Raw genomic sequence first — 18,475 nt, forward strand, 5'->3', positions numbered from 1 at the left:
GTTAACCGGGCTAGTCTAACTGGATATATGTCCATTTTCAGTAGAGGCCCGGGGAGATAAGCTCCATGACAAACTGTTAACATAAATAATTTAAAAAGAAATATACAAAAAAAAAAAACTGAAGTTGTAGTACTATATGCACTGACACATCTAGTTAATATGCACACTAGAGTTTCAAAAAATTACATGGGGTACATTTCATAATGGAAAGAGCAGGCATACAATCTAGTTCAATGTACAGGTGAAGTACATCACTTAATGGCAAAGAAAAATACAGGTGAAGTACATCACTTAATGGCAAAGAAAAATAAAACAGGCGGTGTACAGTCTAATGCCATGTTCACTACATTACACAATAAAAGATGCTGCTACTTCCTTTATTTTTCAACCCCACAGGCAAAGTGTCATAAGGATGCTTTAACTTGTCCATAGACCACACTTCTGGGATTAGTTCCCTCACCTCTTTAACCAATTGAGAATAAGTTAGAGTCACTTCCCTATTTCTCATCCTCATTTTCCACACAATAGTGTCCATAGCTTGAGCTCCCTGTAAAATTTGCCCGATCTGTACTTGGTCAGCTACTTTCAGATCCACCCCCTTCTTTAGGATGATCTGGTGGAGCATTTTATCTAATCGCGTAATGTAATCAGGTAGTTTCTCACCAACGTCTTGGTATGAATGTTCAAACTGATACAGTAGGTTAGCAACCCTCTGGGGTCCTTCCAAACATATCCTGCATTACTCCTAAATAGTTCTTGGCCATGCAATCTTGCTTACCCATACTTAGGTTGTGTGTGGTATCCACAGCTAGTCCCTTTAAACTTTCAGCTATCCATTGCTTCTTCTGAGATTCTGGAATATCCTACTCCTCTAGGGCTTGTGAAGCCTGATCCATCCAGGATTCAAAATCTTCCTCCCCCTGAGATGTGGGTTGTTTGTCAGAAAAGAAATGCAATGTGTGGTAGCCAATCCCAGTGAATGGCTGTGTAGGCTTTAAGCATTTTTCTACAATATTTCCCAAAGCATTCAAAATTCAGGCCCTATAGTATTTACAGGCAGTGAAGCTGCAGCTTCTGGTGTAAGGTTCTGACCTACTTGGATAGCTTCCACAGGTATTTTCTCTGTTGCTGAGGTAGTGCACTTCTCAGGGATTACCACACGGACTGCCCTTTCACCAAAAATTTGTACACTCGAAAGTATGTGCTCATACACTAAAGGACTTTTCCATTCTAATAAGGCCAATGCGCTCTGCTTGGTAATGTTCACAGTGCTGTCCAACAAAAATCCATGCTCCACAACTGGCAAGGATCCTGTGACTTGATGTATTTGCATAACAGTCCATGCGACCCCTGGAAACACCAGAACTAAGCAATGCTCTGATTAAGCATTGTGCTGTTTGCACCACTTAGTGGTTACTTCTGGGTTCATTATTCTGCTGGACTTGCTTTCCACATGTACAGGGGATTAGGGTGGAGTCCAAGGCAGTACAGGAAATCCCAGACGAGCTCCCAAATGTAGTGCACCCGCAGGTGTAGCTGAAGAGATATGGGTTCCTTCCTACCTGACTCTGGTGACGCCCCTATTAGGCCCAACACACCAAGGTGGCAAAAGGGACAGATTTTATTCTAGGTGACACATCTAGTTTAAAAGGCAATAGCACAACCATAACAAATTATTCCAACAGTGCACCAGTTAGCAATAAGGCATGGTGAGAATATGCATGCAATGAAAACATGCATTCACCCTCTTCCCCAGAACTCAACAGAAGAACGTCTTGACATTCAAACATGCACAAAGAAGGCAATATCAATGAGCAGTAAAGCTTTATAATGCAGCAATACAAACATGGGAAAGTACAATGTCATTAAGCAATAAAAGAGTCATAATACAACAATACAGATATGAGAAAATGCAATGTCATTAAGCAATAAAATACCTAAAGGCAGCAATACTAACATGAGCAAAATGCATTGTCATTGAACAATGAGGATTTATAATGCAACAATACAAATATGAGAAAATGCAGTGTCGTTCAGCATTACTTACACCCTCTACCCCCTTGATCAATTCTAAACAGACCAACTATGAAACACTCTATTATACCTTGTTTACTGGCCAGTGACTACTTACAGTCTTACTGCCGGCATGATGGGGCCCAAGTTGAAGCTCATATGGATCCCAGTTATTTGTAATCCACAAAGCATTAAAGGAGGGGGGACCACAATCTTATAAAAATATAAAATGATGGCCAGAGCCTGTTACCACTCCATCAAGAACATCCTAGTGACCAGGCGCCATGGTTCCTCTGATGAGAAAAGTAGAAAATCACCTACCAGAACTCTGATAATCATCTATGGCTTCTCGGTACTAGGCCCAAGGGAACTCCTTTTCTTTCTGAATCATAGCAGGCGTGGTACTCATTTTAGACTTCTCTCCTGATTCCACAAAATACCATATCCCAGATTTCAGCAGGAGACAGACACAAGCTGCTACTTCACTTCCCTCTCCCAAACATTAGAAAAGAAAATCCAGTCATGCTGCAAGGCCCTTTTTCCCTTCAGCTACATGTTTCAGTCTTCCCTCCTTCAGCTAGTGTTCCAGAAATTCTCTTTCACTTTCAAAATTGTCTTTTATATTCCTGAAAAGGAGCTCCACCTTGTGGTGTAATGGAAAACTACAGCGTATTATTTCTACATGAAATACAGTGGGAGCTATATATATATATATATATATATATATATATATATATATATATATATATATATATATATATATATATATATATAGGTCCCTATCAGTTGACTGAGTTTTCAGAAACTTGAAATTCATATTGTCAAGACCATATGATCGAGTTATTGAAAATTCAAAGCTTTTGAATGGAGATAGCGATACAGTGAGGATCGAGAAATGTATCCTTTTTCTCACTGTAGTACAATCTCAGAGCTGTAATATATAATTTGCACAGGGTGTCGGGGGTGCAGCTCCCACATGTGTAGTGCAGGGGGGCCTGCCCGCTACAAAAATGTAAAAAAAAAAAAAAAAAAAAAAGGTAGATTTTTTTTTTTGTTTTGATGTTTGAGTTTTCAGAAACTTGATTATAATGTCTCGGCCATATGAATTTTGACTTTCTGCCATAGACCCATACATACATATATATATATATATATATATATATATATATATATATATATATATATATATGGGTCTACCTGACAACGCTGAAAGCTGACAATGCCGACGATGAGAACACCGGCACCAGAAGATCGAAAACTGAGATGACTGATGGATGAAAACCCCGACGCTGAGAACACCGACATGTGAAAAGGCTGTGTAAGTATGCGGTAGTGACGGATGTTAGGGTTAGGATGCGAGTAAGGTAAGTGTGCAATATTGACGGACTCTAGGGATAGGGGTGGGTTAAGTGAGTTAGGGTTAGAGCGCGGGTTAGGTGAGTGTGCAGTAGTGACAGTCATTAGGGTTAGGGGCAGGTTAAGTGAGTTAGGGTTAGGGCGCGGGTTAGATGAGTGTGCGATAGTGACGGACCTTAGGGTTAGGGTTTGGGTTAAGGTTATGGATAGTTGTGTATGTAAGGTTTAGTGTGGGTTTGTAAGGATTTTGGTGTGCTTGTGTTGTGTGTGTGCTTTTTGGACAGGGGATTTGTTTTGTTTGTTGATTGTCGGGATTGTGGTGTGTCGGGCATGTGAGGTTTCGTGTTTGTGAACTTTCGGTTATGTGGTGTCGGTGATTTCGTTGTCGGTGTTGTAGTGCATTGGTGTTGTCAGGTAGACCCATACATATATATATATATATATATATATATATATATATATATATACACACACATACACACACAGACACACACACACACACACACACACACACACACACACACACACACACGCACACACACACACACACACCACACAGCCTGTGAAAATAACATGTATAAGTAAGTGTGTGTGGGGGGGGGGGTGGAGACCAAACCAAAAAACATGTTTTTTATGTTTGTGTGTGTTTATCTGGAGTTTGTGTTTTGTAAGTTTGGAAGATCGAAAGTGGAGTATACATGTGAATCATACTGTTTTTAATAATGTGTTAATTTTTAGCAACTGATGAGTAGCTTTTTTTGATGTTTGTGTAGTGTGCTATATTGTTTGTGCATGACTGATATATTGTGGTTCAATATTGTGTGATGATGGATGGGTTGTGCCAGGTGAGTGAATATTTGGCACTGTATATTCTTCCATTCAATGTAATATAATATCGGTATACTTGCAGATGAGAAGAGTGAGCACTCACATGAACAAATGCTTTTTACTGCTGTAAAAAAAGGTAACTGTGTTTCAAATGGAGTTTCTGCTGGCAGACTTTTACATGGATTGTGTTGCAGTAGGGTGAAGGAATTTGCTTTACCCCACTGTTGACCAATCTAAGATTTATTATATATAATTGGAAGGGGTGAAGGGGCTCATTTACTTTATCATATTCTCAATCACTTTAGATTCGCTCTAAAGTGATTGCCCTTTTCACATTTCGATATTTCATGAGACAATCATATACACTCACAGTCTGAATAGCAACGCACAGAACAAAATCATTTTTACTCCGTTAGTGCTGTGAACAAGCATTAATAACTGACAGAGGGTTTTTATTTTTAGAGAAGGTGTGGTGCACACACTGTTCAATATTGTCTGGTACGTGGATCAGGAGAAATAAAATACCTGTTTCAAAGGACTTTACTGATAAGGCTCATACTCCGAAAGTCTGTACATTGCAGCTTTTAGACCACTGTTAACTAAGCTGGTCACTTAAAACAGACTATGCAGGGTCTCATATGCAGGGTCTCACTAAACAACCATGAATACTTTTATCATTTACACTGAATTATCATAATTTTCAAGCAAAATTTAGGGAAGCATAGGAAAAATTTAGGGGTATTCAAAACAACTCAGGTAGTTGCAGTGGTATAATATGATAAAATACTTTCATATGCATTCTGAATAATGTTTATGTATGGGCATCTATCCACCAAAATCTGAAGTTTAGATAGATATATTGCAGTGGCTTTGTGTGTCATCATTTGCAAACCATGAAGAAATTCCAGCTTTTATTAAGAAATTACAAAAACGTATACAGGAAATAATATGTTATGAAGTTAAAATGTGTGAGGAGAAATTTAAACTCATGACATCATCTCCAAACAGTTTAGAATTTCTGGTAAGAAGGGCTAAATTGGACATCATAGCATCCTTTGTAATAGACAGAAATAATGCGGATAAAAGAATTTTAAACTAGGGATATGTTAACTCTCTAGACAAAGCAATTTAAATAAATAAATACATTTTACTTATTATTATTTATTTGATTTTACAGTTGTTGACCAGGTTTGTCCAGCTGAGCTGAAGATCCCTTTTTCAGTGGAAGCCCAGGAAGAAAAGATCCAACATATTTAACAATTTTCATTATACATAATCATTAAACAGCTATGTTACAGGATTATTATAAGGCATTAGTAGTGATACATTGTTATACAGTGACAATAATCAGGAGTGTAACAAAGCTCTTATAAGATATATAAAAAGGAACAATAACAGTTTTTTTGGGTAAGTGGTTACAAAAACCCAGTAATGTCATAATATAGTTGCATGAAGGCAAGGCAATTACTATAGAATTCTTCTCTGAGGCAATTAGCCTTATAGGTTTTAGAAGGCAGTAGAAAGGATAGTCCAGGAAGATTAGAGAGTGCGAGGAAGAATAGTGAGGAAAGAACAGGAGGTAGATTAAGGAATGGGAAGTAGGGGGTGTTTAAGGAGGGAGAGTGCAGTGGCAGGACCAGTGACTTTTAAAGTGTTCTTTGGTGGCTGTCAAATTGTTTAGGTTGTGTATGGGTTCTGATTTCTTGTGGAAGCCTATTCCAGGCAATAGTGGGTTGATAGCTATAAATGTAATGTCCAAATTTAGACTTGGGTTTGTAGATTTGTAGTAGGTCTTGGTTAGAGCTTCGGAGAGGTCTGGAGGGAGAATAATGGGAGATGAGAGGGGATAGTGCTGGGCAGTAGGAAGGCTGGTATCGGATAGAATGGATGATCTGGGGCTGAGAGAGAAGATGCTGGTGGGGTAATTCAAGCCAGTTTAGGAGTTTTAGAGAGCGATAGTGATGGGATTTGTAGGTTTGTTGGGCAGCAAATCTAGCTACCTTGTTGTAGGTAGGTTCGAGTTTGGACAGGAGTGATGAGTTAGGATTTGTGAGAATCTGGGAGCTGTACTTTAGACTGGGTTTCTGGAAGGTAAGCAAGAGAGAGAGTAACCTTGGCTTTAGCGGTAAGGAATGTCTTGTTACGATAAAGGAGCCCTAGTTTTGAATGAGTCTTCTTGATACAGTTATTGACATGTAAGTCAAATTTAAGCTGATCATCGATGATGACACCGAAGAGCTTGGTGCTGGATTCTACCTGAATGGGAGTGTTATTGATGGACAGTATGGAGAAGGAGGGTTAAATATAGTTGAATTTTTTTAGGTAGGAAGAGTAACAGCTTTGTTTTTTTAGGGTTAAGGATAAGCTGCTAGTTGGAGAACCATGTTTGACCTGATGTAAAAGATGCCTGAGTAGTTGAGAAGAGCTCAGAGGCTGTGGTGATGACTGTAGAATCATCTGCATATTGCAGTAAGGATTGATTTGAAATTGCAAGATCATAGTCTTAATTTTTAATAGTATAGAAACAAAACAAATTAATCAACAATTATATCTTTGTAATAATATACAAATAAAATGAATCAATCAAGAGCAACAAATTTTGCTATATAAAAATTTCCTGTGTAAAACATCAAAAGAGACATAAACAACTTAAGAAAAAAAAAGCATCTGGAATAGATGGAATGTCCTCTGAAACATGTAAATATTAAACTAAATTTAACAGTTAGGGTATTCAGTCTACTATTAACTCATGAAACTTTTTCCCCATCTTTCCTGGAAGGGAGTTTTTACCCATGCTGCCTGTATCAAAAAATACATATAAAATGTTCATGTCATTTATATTCTATTTCCAAACATTGACAATAAGCAATTTTTGCAGTTGAAATATTTACAGAGTATATCTAATATATTAATATACCAGTTTACTGATATAAAAAGTAGAAAATCTGGACATACTGCCATAAAGATTCATAAAATTATAAGCAATACTAACATTCCTAGATCACCTTTATTTTTTTATTAGACACTGATAAAGCATTTGATAAGTTGTCATGGCCTTATCTCTTTAAGTAGTTTAACCTGGATTAAAAAAACAGGAAACCAAGGTCAAAATCCATACAGGGTGTATTTATTGAGCGCTTTCATCTATAAAATAGAAACTTCATCAGAATGAAGCAAACACCACACCCAACATCCTTAAATACACAAGAAATTGACATGAATAAACTAATTAGTAAAATAAGGTCCTTAAAGGAACCACACACATAAGCAACATAAAATAAACTAGTAGGGCCAGTTCCTAACATTATGTACAAGAAAGATTGCAGTATAAAGAATATGCTGGAATGACAGAAACATGATTTTGGTAGAGGCATAGGGATGGTAAAATTTGGCTATTGCCTACAATATCAATATATCATTGAAGCTAAGGAGATTAGTATTCCCAATCATGGAAGACATATTATATGTGGAAAAATGTCCTGTAACAGTAAAGCAGTGGTATATTTAGCCCTGTGTTCCGAATGTCCGAGTTTCTACACTGGCAAAACTAAAAATGCATTCAGGAGTAAAATATACCAACACTATTATGACATTCATAAGAAAGATGGTAAAAATGCACTGGCAGCACATATTATTGCCAATGAAGGACATGGGTTCAAATTCATTATATGTAGAACAGGTAAAATTGGGAGAAAGAGGGGGGCCTCTTAATGATTTTTTAGAACTGTCAGAACTAAAATGGCAGATGAGAGCTAATGCATCAGAGGCTCCAGGACTTAATAGTGCAGTGTCCATTAGCTCCGTTTTAAGACTTAAGGCACAATTCTTTTTATAAGACCAATGTAAATAATATTTAAAACAGGATGTTAGTAGTTAATCTTGTCCATTTTACTAGATGTAAATACTTTGTACATAACTCTTTTATGCATTTTAAACACTGACATGACTGCATTTTATGTTGTTTATGTGTGTGGTTCCTTTAAGGACCTTATTTTACTAATTAGTTTATTCATGTCAATTTGTTGTGTATTTAAGGATGTTGGGTGTGGTGTTTGCTTCATTCTGATGAAGTTTCTATTTTAGAGATGAAAGCGCTCAATAAATACAGCCTGTGTGGATTTTGACCTTGGTTTCCTGTTTTTTGAATTACTGATTTGTGTGGCAAAGTGTTTCTACTAGTTTAACTGGAATGTTTTTCCCAGTTTTACTCATAAATATCTTTAGGAAACTATATGAAGACATTTTTGGGGATTCCGGCGTGTAGTTCGCAAGACAGTTCCCTGCGAGCTACATCGCCGAAACCAAACGGCTATAGCAGCACTTTGCCGTAGTGCAATTTGGCTGAAAAGCATAGCCGCTGCAGCTGTAATCTATGAACGGGCAGATACAGCCGTACGGGATGTGTAACGCATTCCTTCTCATTCAATGAATCCATTTATTTAATTATTTATTTATTTTGTTGTCAGGCTGACTTTTTTGCACACAATCTTAAAATGTGTTCACTATGTATAAAATATACATCAATGTGGAAAACATCAGAAATGGAAATATGAACAGCAATTATTAAGTAAAACACTAAAACATACAAATGTAATATTTATTTATAGTTGCTTCATTCAGAAATATACATGGTAATCATAACATGTATGTACATTAAAATGCATGTGTTACAAATAACCATTTAGATTAATTCACATTAGAGGGAAGTAGACTAAACATGTTAAGAAAACTGAAATCAACAGTAATACTGCACTAATAACAAAAAGCATACAAGTAAAGAGTACTATACTCAAATATCTTGAGTGCTTCTTGGAGTTACTTCAGCAATAATCCATGACTGAGTATAGGTGTCACAGAGTCTACCAACAGTTGGTGTGGCTTGAACATGAGGATGAAACAAATTATTTATACATGCAGACTCCCCCTGTAAAGCATCTGACAAAATAAAATAGTTGTTATCCACAAGTATTATAAAGTAAGTGGCATTAGTGACTGATAGTTCTAAGTAATTTACCAGAAACGCAAGCACAGAAGTCATGTTTTGCCCACGTTTCAATGAGACCTGATACATCTGGATTAGTTTCTGTAATCCAGACGTCTACCAAGTCAGTTTTGTTATGGAAAGTCTAAGCACTGTGATTATATATTGTTATATATCTCTGCTGGGTTTATTTTTTGTTGAATGGTTAGTTGTGTGAAGAATATTTTGGGTAGGAGCATCGATTCTAGTAGATGGTATGAGATCTGTTCTGCACTTGGATGTTATGGTAGAAAAATCATAGCTGGTTTATGAATTGTACTTTTTCGAGTCCTTGGAATATTGTTTTTGTATTTAAACTATTTACTATAGGTGTGAAATTACTTGGTTAAGAAATACTTTGTTTAAGGTTTACATTACGACCGAGTATTGCACTTGAATTGGTTTTGATGCCTCCCAAAATGGCCAGTTTGTTAAGTACTTAAGAAAGATGATGTCCATTTAGAATGCTTATGTACTGGTTTAAATATTACAGGGGTTAGCTCAGCTCTTTTACCAGGATGCATTTTGGCTAGACAGTGAATGGTCAAAGAAGTGAAGGCTATATAGGAGCAATTTGTCCATTCTATCATTAACTTTTAGAAGTTTTTTTTTTTTTTTTTTTGAGCAACACTGGCAAAAAGTGGGGTAGCAATGGAAATGGAGTGCAAGTATTAGACTTTTTGCTGCTGGAGTCTGATGCGTAGAGAGATTACAAGCAATGTTGAGAAGAAAGAGTTTAGTTTTTCCTTATCTATAAGTGTAGAGAGAGAGAGTAGCCCCACTATTGCCCGAGTACGTAACGGCTGGTGTAATGAAGTAAATTAGGAGGTATTTGTATACTTTCTTGCATCCCAGTCAAAGAAAGTATTGTATGGTATAGGAAAACAGAAGACTTTTCTGTTACTAATGTCTGTATGAGAATTTAGTTGAGAGAAAAATAGATTTTTTTCACAAAATTCTATGAGAAGAATAGCTAGAAGCAGATTAGAAAGAAGGACAGACTTTTTTGTCACCAAGTCTGTAAGTGGGGAACACGTTTAAGATTTGCTGCTACCCAGTTCAGGCAGACCTTAGTATAGTTGCAATAAAGTGAAAGCTTTGCTGACACCAAAGTCTGTAAAAAATAGAGATTATTATAGGCTTTAACAGCTAAAAGAGGTATTGCCTTTGTTGCCACCTAAGGATGAACTTAGGAATGAAGAGACGTTAGAAGTGTATTATGCCCCTTCTGTTTGGTTAAACTTGTTTGCTTGCAGAGGAATTCTGCCTTCACTGTTGTTTTTGTTTTATCATAAGGACTATAGTTTGCATGTTTGGAAATAAAGAGTTAAAAGGAGTAGTAATTCTGCCATCACTTGTGTGTACTATTTAGGTAATGGTAAGGATTGCTCCTGCCAAGGACAACTGTTAAAAAATACGTAGTGAAGATGTGGTCTCACTTGTCACCCAGAACTTCTTTGTAACAGAAGACAAAAGTAGGAGTGGTCATCTTTATTGCCATCATAGGCTATTTTTAGCATTACAGGACAATAATGGTAATGTAATTTCAATGTCACTGAGAAACTGTATAAAGAGCAGAGAAGAGGTGGTGAAGTAACCTCTACAGCAGAATATCAAAAGAGGTAGGTATCAGGTATTGTCTTAACTAATTTTCTTTTTCACTGTGCAGAATACAGTTATAACTACATTCCTATCAAAGTTATTTCAGGGGTGTGTATGGTGTGTGTGTGTGTATGTCTTTTGGCTTTTCCCGGTTAGGGGTCGCCACAGCGGAACTCCGGTCCGCTAATGATTGGCAGTAGAGTTTTACATGCTGGCTTGCCGGGCCTAACGCACAACCTTCAATGAAGGAACGCCCATTCACGCATGTCGTCACACAGTAGACGCTTTAACTGAGAATTGAACGGGCAATGTCTAACTGTGAGGCGACAACGCTACCGCAGCACCCAACAAAAATTTAACCCAGACCTTTTTTGAGTACTAATATGCTGTTACAAATGGCATGGGAAAAATAAATAAATAATTAAATAAATATAATCAATAAATAATGTAAAACTGTGGAATTTCTTTGTATGTAGGTCTGACAATCAAAGGTATGTTGGGGTGTCATTCACTGAAAACTTTTAGTTATGTACTTACCATAACTTTAGATGTATGGGATCCATCTCGCCTACATTCTCTACAGATGGGTTCGGAGCCGATCCTTGGCTCCGACTTGGCCGCTATACAATAGAACGCAGTCTCTTATTGGCTGAGTTACATCGTATCCCAGGATGCCCTACTACTGCTTCCCCAGATCTTGTTTGTCCGCACACATGCACACACACATAGACTGTTGTTATAACATTGCCAGGTGTTCCAAGAGAGGAAGAAGTTGAATTCGGATCGTCCGGTCTCTTCTGGTCTACGAGGCAGGGGGAAGGAGGGTGGGTTATTAGGAATGTAGGCGAGATGGATCCCATACATCTAAAGTTATGGTAAGTACATAACTAAAAGATGTAATGTGATCCTATCTCGCCTACATTCTCTACAGATGGGACAGCGTCCCTAGCACCTAATTCCTGGGTGGCTCACTGGAAAATGCTCCTGAGAACCGTGGAACCGAAGGAAGCTCGGCCCCTAGATGCCACATCCAATTTGTAGTGAGAAATAAAGGTGTGTAGAGAAGACCACGTAGCAGCCGCACAAATGTCACTAATAGAGAGCTTGGAATGAAAGGCTGCCAAAGTGGCCATAGCCCTGGTAGAATGAGCTTTCACTGGAACTATAAGCTCCTTATTTGAAATGAGGTAAATATGACTGATACAGTCCCTGATCCACTTGGCAATAGTGACTTTCGTGATGGCTTTGCCCGATTTACTATCCGAAAAGGACACAAACAGTTGATCTGATTTTCGTGCTTGGTGTGTCCTATCCAAATAAAAACGTAATTGTCTGTGCACATCTAAGCTGTGAAAGGTATATTCAGCTCTGTTTGTATATTTAGGGAAAAAAACGGTAATTCCAGTGATTGTTGCAAACAAAAGTTAGAACAGACCTTTGGTATAAAGGATGGGTTTGGTCTAAGAGATACTCTATCTTTGTGAAATACCAGGTATGGTGGTTTTACACACAGGGCTTGAAGTTCTGAAACTCGCCTGGCTGATGTAATAGCAACTAGAAGAGCAGTCTTCCAAGAAAGAAATTTTAAGTCACAGGTTGCTGCCGGCTCAAAGGGAGATGAGGTTAATGCACCTAACACCACGTTAAGGTCCCACGGTGGTGCAGGATGAGATATAGGGGGCCGTAGAAGCCAAGCTCATTTAATAAAGGCTTTGCACAACTTGTTGCTCATTAAAGGTGGATATACGCTCTCGTGAAAATTGGAAATAGCAGCCAATTGAACTTTGATGGTAGACACTGAACAACCTTGGTTGAACAGGGAAGCTAAAAACTTCAGAACCTCTGACACTGAGGCTGTCATAGGGTCTAATCCTCGGAGTTGGGCCCAAATAGCAAACCTCTTCCATTTATTGCTATACATCTTTTTAGTAGAAATCTTGTGGGCCGAGGACAAAATATGCATGACTTCAGGGTCGAAAGAATGGCTCCTAACTATGGTCGGAAGAGGAGTAGCCAAGCTGCTAACTTCAGTGAATGGAGGGACTGATGGAGCTGTCCTGACTGATGCGTCAAGAGGTCTGGAACTTGGTCCAGAAACCAGGGACCCTGCAATGCATATTTGTGAAGAAAGGGGAACCAGACTTGACGAGGCCAGTATGGGGCGATTAGAATCATTTTGCTTTCCAAGCGAATCGCCTTCTGAATCACCTTGGGGAGAAGGGGAACCAGTGGAAAAGCGTATAGCAGATCGGGGGGCCAAGCTTGGACTAGAGCATCCTTGGGGATCTCCCCCGGAGCTGCGGTGAGAGAGAAGAACTGCTGGCATTTTGCGTTGAGGGGAGTTGTGAAAAGATCGCAACAAGGAGCTCCCCATCTCGTGAAAATCTGTGTTACCACTCTGTCGTTCAAGGACCACTCGTGAGGGGAGAGAATAGTTCTGCTCAGTCTGTCGGCTATCACGTTGGATCTCCCCGGAATGTGTGTTGCCACTAGGAAATGTTTGGTAGCAATCGCCCAATCCCATACCTTCATGGCGTCTCTGCAAAGGGGGTAAGACCTGGTCCCTCCTTGCTTGTTTAAGTACCAGACTACCGACATGTTGTCGGACTGAATGGCAATCGTACCCTGGGGGAGGTGATCGTGCAGTGCTTGCAACGTTAAAAGCACCACCCTCATTTCCAGGATATTGATGTGGAGAAGACTCTCGTCGGTGTGCCACATGCCTTGGACTGACCTGTCCAAATAATGTCCCCCCCACCCTGTCTGGGAGGCATCCGTAGTCAATGTGGCTGAGGGGGATGGGGGAACGAAGGGTCGCCCTAGATTCAGGTTGGAGGAAAGAAGCCACCAACGAAGATCCTGTTTGCACGTCTCTGTGATCAAAATGTGGTGACTGAGGGGAAGGTCTTGATAAGACCACTGGACTGATAGGAGCCACTGGAGTATCCTCATATGCAACCTTGCCAAGGGGACCAGAAGAATGGTGGCTGACATGGAACCCAGCAGCTGCAGGACCATTCTCGCTGGAGCACGATGTCTGAGGAGTAATGCCCGAGCCTGAGACTACAACGTTGCTATCCTTTCCGCAGGAAGATAGACTCGCATCTGCCTTGAGTCTATTTCTGCACCAATAAACAGAATACGCTGCGATGGCAGCAATACGGATTTTGTCCAATTGAAGGTGATTCCTAAGGTGTTGCCTAGAGAGATAGTGGCTGCTAGAGCTTTCAAGAGTAGATGCCTGGAGTTGGCAGTTAGGAGCCAGTCGTCTAGGTATGGAAACACCTGGAATCCTAGACTTCTCAGGTGAGCAGTCACCACCGCCAAACATTTGGTGAACACCCTGGGGGCTGTGGTGAGACCAAAGGGCAGGGCACGGAACTGGAAATGACTGTCTCCTAGGCTGAAGCGCAAGTGTCTCCTCGACGCCTGATCTATCAGAATGTGATAATAGGCGTCTTTGAGATCTATGGAGCACATCCAAACACTTTTCTCCAAAAGCGGGAGAATGGATTGCAAGGTGACCATCCGGAATTTGGACTTTTTCACTAATCGGTTTAACTTGCTGAGATCCAAAATGGGCCTCAAGTCCCTGGTCTTTTTTGGTACCAAAAAGAATCTTGAGTAAGTCCCTGATCCGGCCTGATCTGCGGGGACAGGTTGGATGACTCCTTTTTGAAGCAGCTTCGATATTTCGCTGGCTGCAAGATCCCGTTGACTGGGTGGCGGGTCCGGGATTCTTTGGGATGGTGGGGGGAGTTGAGAGAAGGGAATGGTGTAACCTCCGGTGATGATTCGGAGCACCCATTGGTCCTGAGTGATATTTGCCCAGGCCTTTAGGTGCCTCGAAAAACGACCCCCGACTGGCTCCGGAGCTGCACAGTCAGGCATTCCTTCAGGGATGCTGGAAGGAGGAGGAGCCACGAAAGGACTCGCGGTCTCCAGTGTTGCGGGGGCCTCTGCCGCCTCTGGGACGGTATCTCCCTGAAAAATTTCCCCCTCCTCTGCCTCTAGAAGGGGAATCGCTCTGCTGCGATGAGTAAGGCTTTTGAGATTTACGGAACCACATTTTCCTTCCTCTTTGAGCCTTGGGATAAGGTCTGAAGGGAGTGGAAAAACGGGCCCCTACGGCAGTTAAAGTCTTACCCTCCTGTTCGCAGTGAGTCAAAGTGTCCTTTACCTTGGGTCCAAACAGTGAGGACCCCTCAAAGGGGGCGTCGGCAAAGGAAGACTTAAAGGCCTCCGCAAAGTGACACAGGCGTAGCCAGGCTTGTCTCCGTAGAGCAACACCTGTTCCCGCGGCTCTGCTCGCTCCTTCGGCTGCATAAAAAATGAGCCTCATGGATGAGTTGGATAATGAGGACAGGGTAGCCAACTGGGAGTTAACCGTTTGGGCCAACTGCTCAGGTAAGTTACCAGAGAGGGTATCCGAAAGCTCCTTGACCAGATCCCTCTGCAGTCTTGTGAAATGTGTCAAGTAGTTCAGGGACCTTAATGTAAAGGTCGCTGAAGCAAGTGTGCGCTTCTCATACCGATCCATGCTCCTAGACTCCTTATTAGGAGAATGGACGGACGTTGAAGCCTCTGCCACATCTTGCTGGGTGGCAGATGCCACCACTAAGGCATCTACAGCCACACCTTTCGAAAGAAAGTCCTTATCAGGGGGAGCCGAAAGGAATTTATTGGGGCGAGCTGGCAACGGTTCAACAGAATCCGGGTGTTCCCACGCCCTTCGAGAGATCAAATCCAGAAGCTCATCAAAAGGCGGAGACACCCAGGAGGCGGAGGGCTGAGCCCCGAAGGCCTTGAGGAAAACCGACTCCTCAGCAGAAGGGGGTTTGGACTGCCAGTTGCCTCATTGTTTAAGGATCTCCAAGATGTCCGCAAAGGATACATCATCCGAGGATGACTTGGGGGACCCCTCCGCATCATCGAGGTCAGTATCTGAGGTGAGAGACTCATCAGGGGAGTCAACGTGCTTCCTCTTGCACTGTTTCTTCCTAGGAGGTTCATCCAAAAGCATTTCGGAGGGACCTCCAGGAAGAAGGGAACCCCCAGTGGGGGTAACCTCAGGCCCAAGGGCTCTGCTGTCATGAGACAAGGGAATTGCAAAGGAGCCAGTCTCCGTGCCAAGGGAAGGTGGTGGTGAGATGGTAGAAGTGGCCAGAGAGGATTTGGCCAAGGCACTCCTCATGGCCTTGAAGGCGGGACCCCCAGAGTCCTGGGATGGTTCAACCCCCAAGGCCACAACAGCAGTCGGAACTCCCGCAGCCGACGCACCGAGAGGGAGACTCGGAACCAAAAGGATCGGTCCCGAAGCATCCCCCCGGGGCCGACAGAGGAGGTCCGCGTACCGAACCCTGACCCGAAGGGCGGGGTTGGAGTTAGGGCCGGAGCCGACCCGACAACCTCCACCGGCTCCACCAACACTGACTCCAACGGCGCCGAAGCTGTTGGAGGAGGAACCAAGATAGCAGGATGGGAAATCGGCTCCGGAGCCGACTGGGCTGGAGCCGAGATCAATTTTGCAAAGACCGGAGACTTAAAAAGCCTTTGAAGCACCCTGTCTACATCCGAATCAGACATCCTCGATGACCGAGAAGAGACCGACTGGGTCCGAGTCGACTTCTCCGCCGGCTCCGAAAGACTGGGGGACCGGCTCCGTATGTGTTCAAGAAGTATTGGCGCCGAGGGAGATTCCACTACCACTGCAATTTCCCTCAGAGCCGATGGGGACTTCGGCACTGAAGGGGAAGAGTCTGAGCGGGCAACCCTCATCGGCTCCGAAGGCAGTGGAGCCGATGGAGATGACTCGCCTCTCAACGCCCAAGCTCTCGACTCCGAAGCCAGAGGAGTCGAGGCTGGAGACATCGAGGCAGACCATTCCGCCCTCGGGTCCGAAGTCCATGGAGCCGACGGAGAAGCCTGCCATGACTTTTTAGCTGCCGGATTCGATGGGCTGGTCGGAGCCGAAGATTTTTTCTTCCTCAAAGGGGAAGAAGAAGAAGATAGGGCTTCCTCAAAGGAAGGGGTAATAAGCCCTTTCAAAATCAACTTATTTTTCCTCTCTTGGAGGACGCGAGAGGAAAAAGTGTGGCAAACGCTACAGGATTCCTGGAGGTGTTTCTGGCCCAGACAGTAAACACACAAAGAATGGTCGTCCGTAATGGACCTTTTATAACTACATTTTGAACATTTTTTAAACCCTGATGGTCTATGTTCCTTCGACATGGCTAATCAACACACTAACTTCAAAAACTAAACTTCAAAGACTACCACAAATGACAGCCTAGACTCTAACTAAAACGCCTAGGATAGGGCAAGGCCCCTCTAACTTAAGCGGAAACGCTTACCACAAAAAACACTATTTTACCACAAAAAACTTAAAATACACAGTCACACAACAACAAGTAGCTGTTAAAACAGCTTTTGGGTGAGTTTTAGCAAAAACTAGACAGAAATAACTTCACTAAGAGGCACTTAGCTCAGCCAAGTCCGAGACCACGTCTATGCTGTAGAAGCGGCAAACGAGATCTGGGGAAGCAGTAGTGGGGCATCCTGGGATACGAGGTAACTCAGTCAATAAGAGACTGCGTTCTATTGTATAGCGGCCGAGTCGGAGCCGAGGATCGGCTCCGAACCCATCTGTAGAGAATGTAGGCGAGATAGGATCACATTACATCATATGTTTTGTGCTAGGGACGCTGTGCTTAAATAACTGTACATGTTTATCTGATAAAAATGTTACTGTATCTGTATGAAAATATTAATTTTTCTATCATGTATGCTTCTTTACTGATATACAAGTTTCTGATATTCCTGTATCTCTGTTATACAGTAGAGCTATAAACCACATAACCCTACAGCATTTGCATGCTAGTGTGATCATTAGAGAGCAGAAAAGAAACAGGAAGTAGGCAGCAACACCAGCAGGAGGGTGAAACAGAAAAGGAAAAAGACAGGTAAAATAAATGCAGCTGGCTTTATCTAAACCAATCAACAGTAATATATATAAATTTCAAAATAAAAGAGAGTGAAGAACTAAAAGAAAAAGAGAAAGAGATGAATAAATTATTTAAATATACTAGGCTATACCAAAGAGTGAAAATGAAATTGCAGTTACTTATAGTAATAACTAACCCCATCCTGGTCAGCAAATTCATGATAATGGTGTTTGCAAGTCAGCAGTAGTTTAAAAGGAAAAAGATTTTATGCACACTACTATTACAGTCACAATATCAAGGTGACCCAGAAAGAGACTGAAATAATGATTAGAGCTACAGTTTACAATGTGTGGTCCCAGGTGTTCATCAGCAAAAGTCAAACTCAAGGTGACCCACTTCAGGTGAGTGCAAATGTTTGGCATCTCAGCTTGAAGCAGAAAGTTGGAAGAACACAGTTATCAGTCAAAAATGTTTATAAGCATTCTGGCAGTAGGGAACAAGCACCAATAGTTGATAGAGAACTGGGCAAGCTGCCAGGCAGAACATATATTTGCCCATTAGATTAAGAAGTGAATCATTACTTATTTTAATACTATAGCAGATCCAGACAGACGCTGGAGTATAACAGATCATTGGCATGAACCAAGCAATGTCATTTGTAGCTGGTCTTTAACATGATGTATACAGTATAGTGATTTAAACAATGTGCTGC

Source organism: Protopterus annectens, chromosome 7.part0 (assembly GCF_019279795.1).
Source record: "Protopterus annectens isolate FY-2018-M chromosome 7.part0, PAN1.0, whole genome shotgun sequence".
NCBI classification, from domain to species: Eukaryota; Metazoa; Chordata; order Ceratodontiformes; family Protopteridae; genus Protopterus; species Protopterus annectens.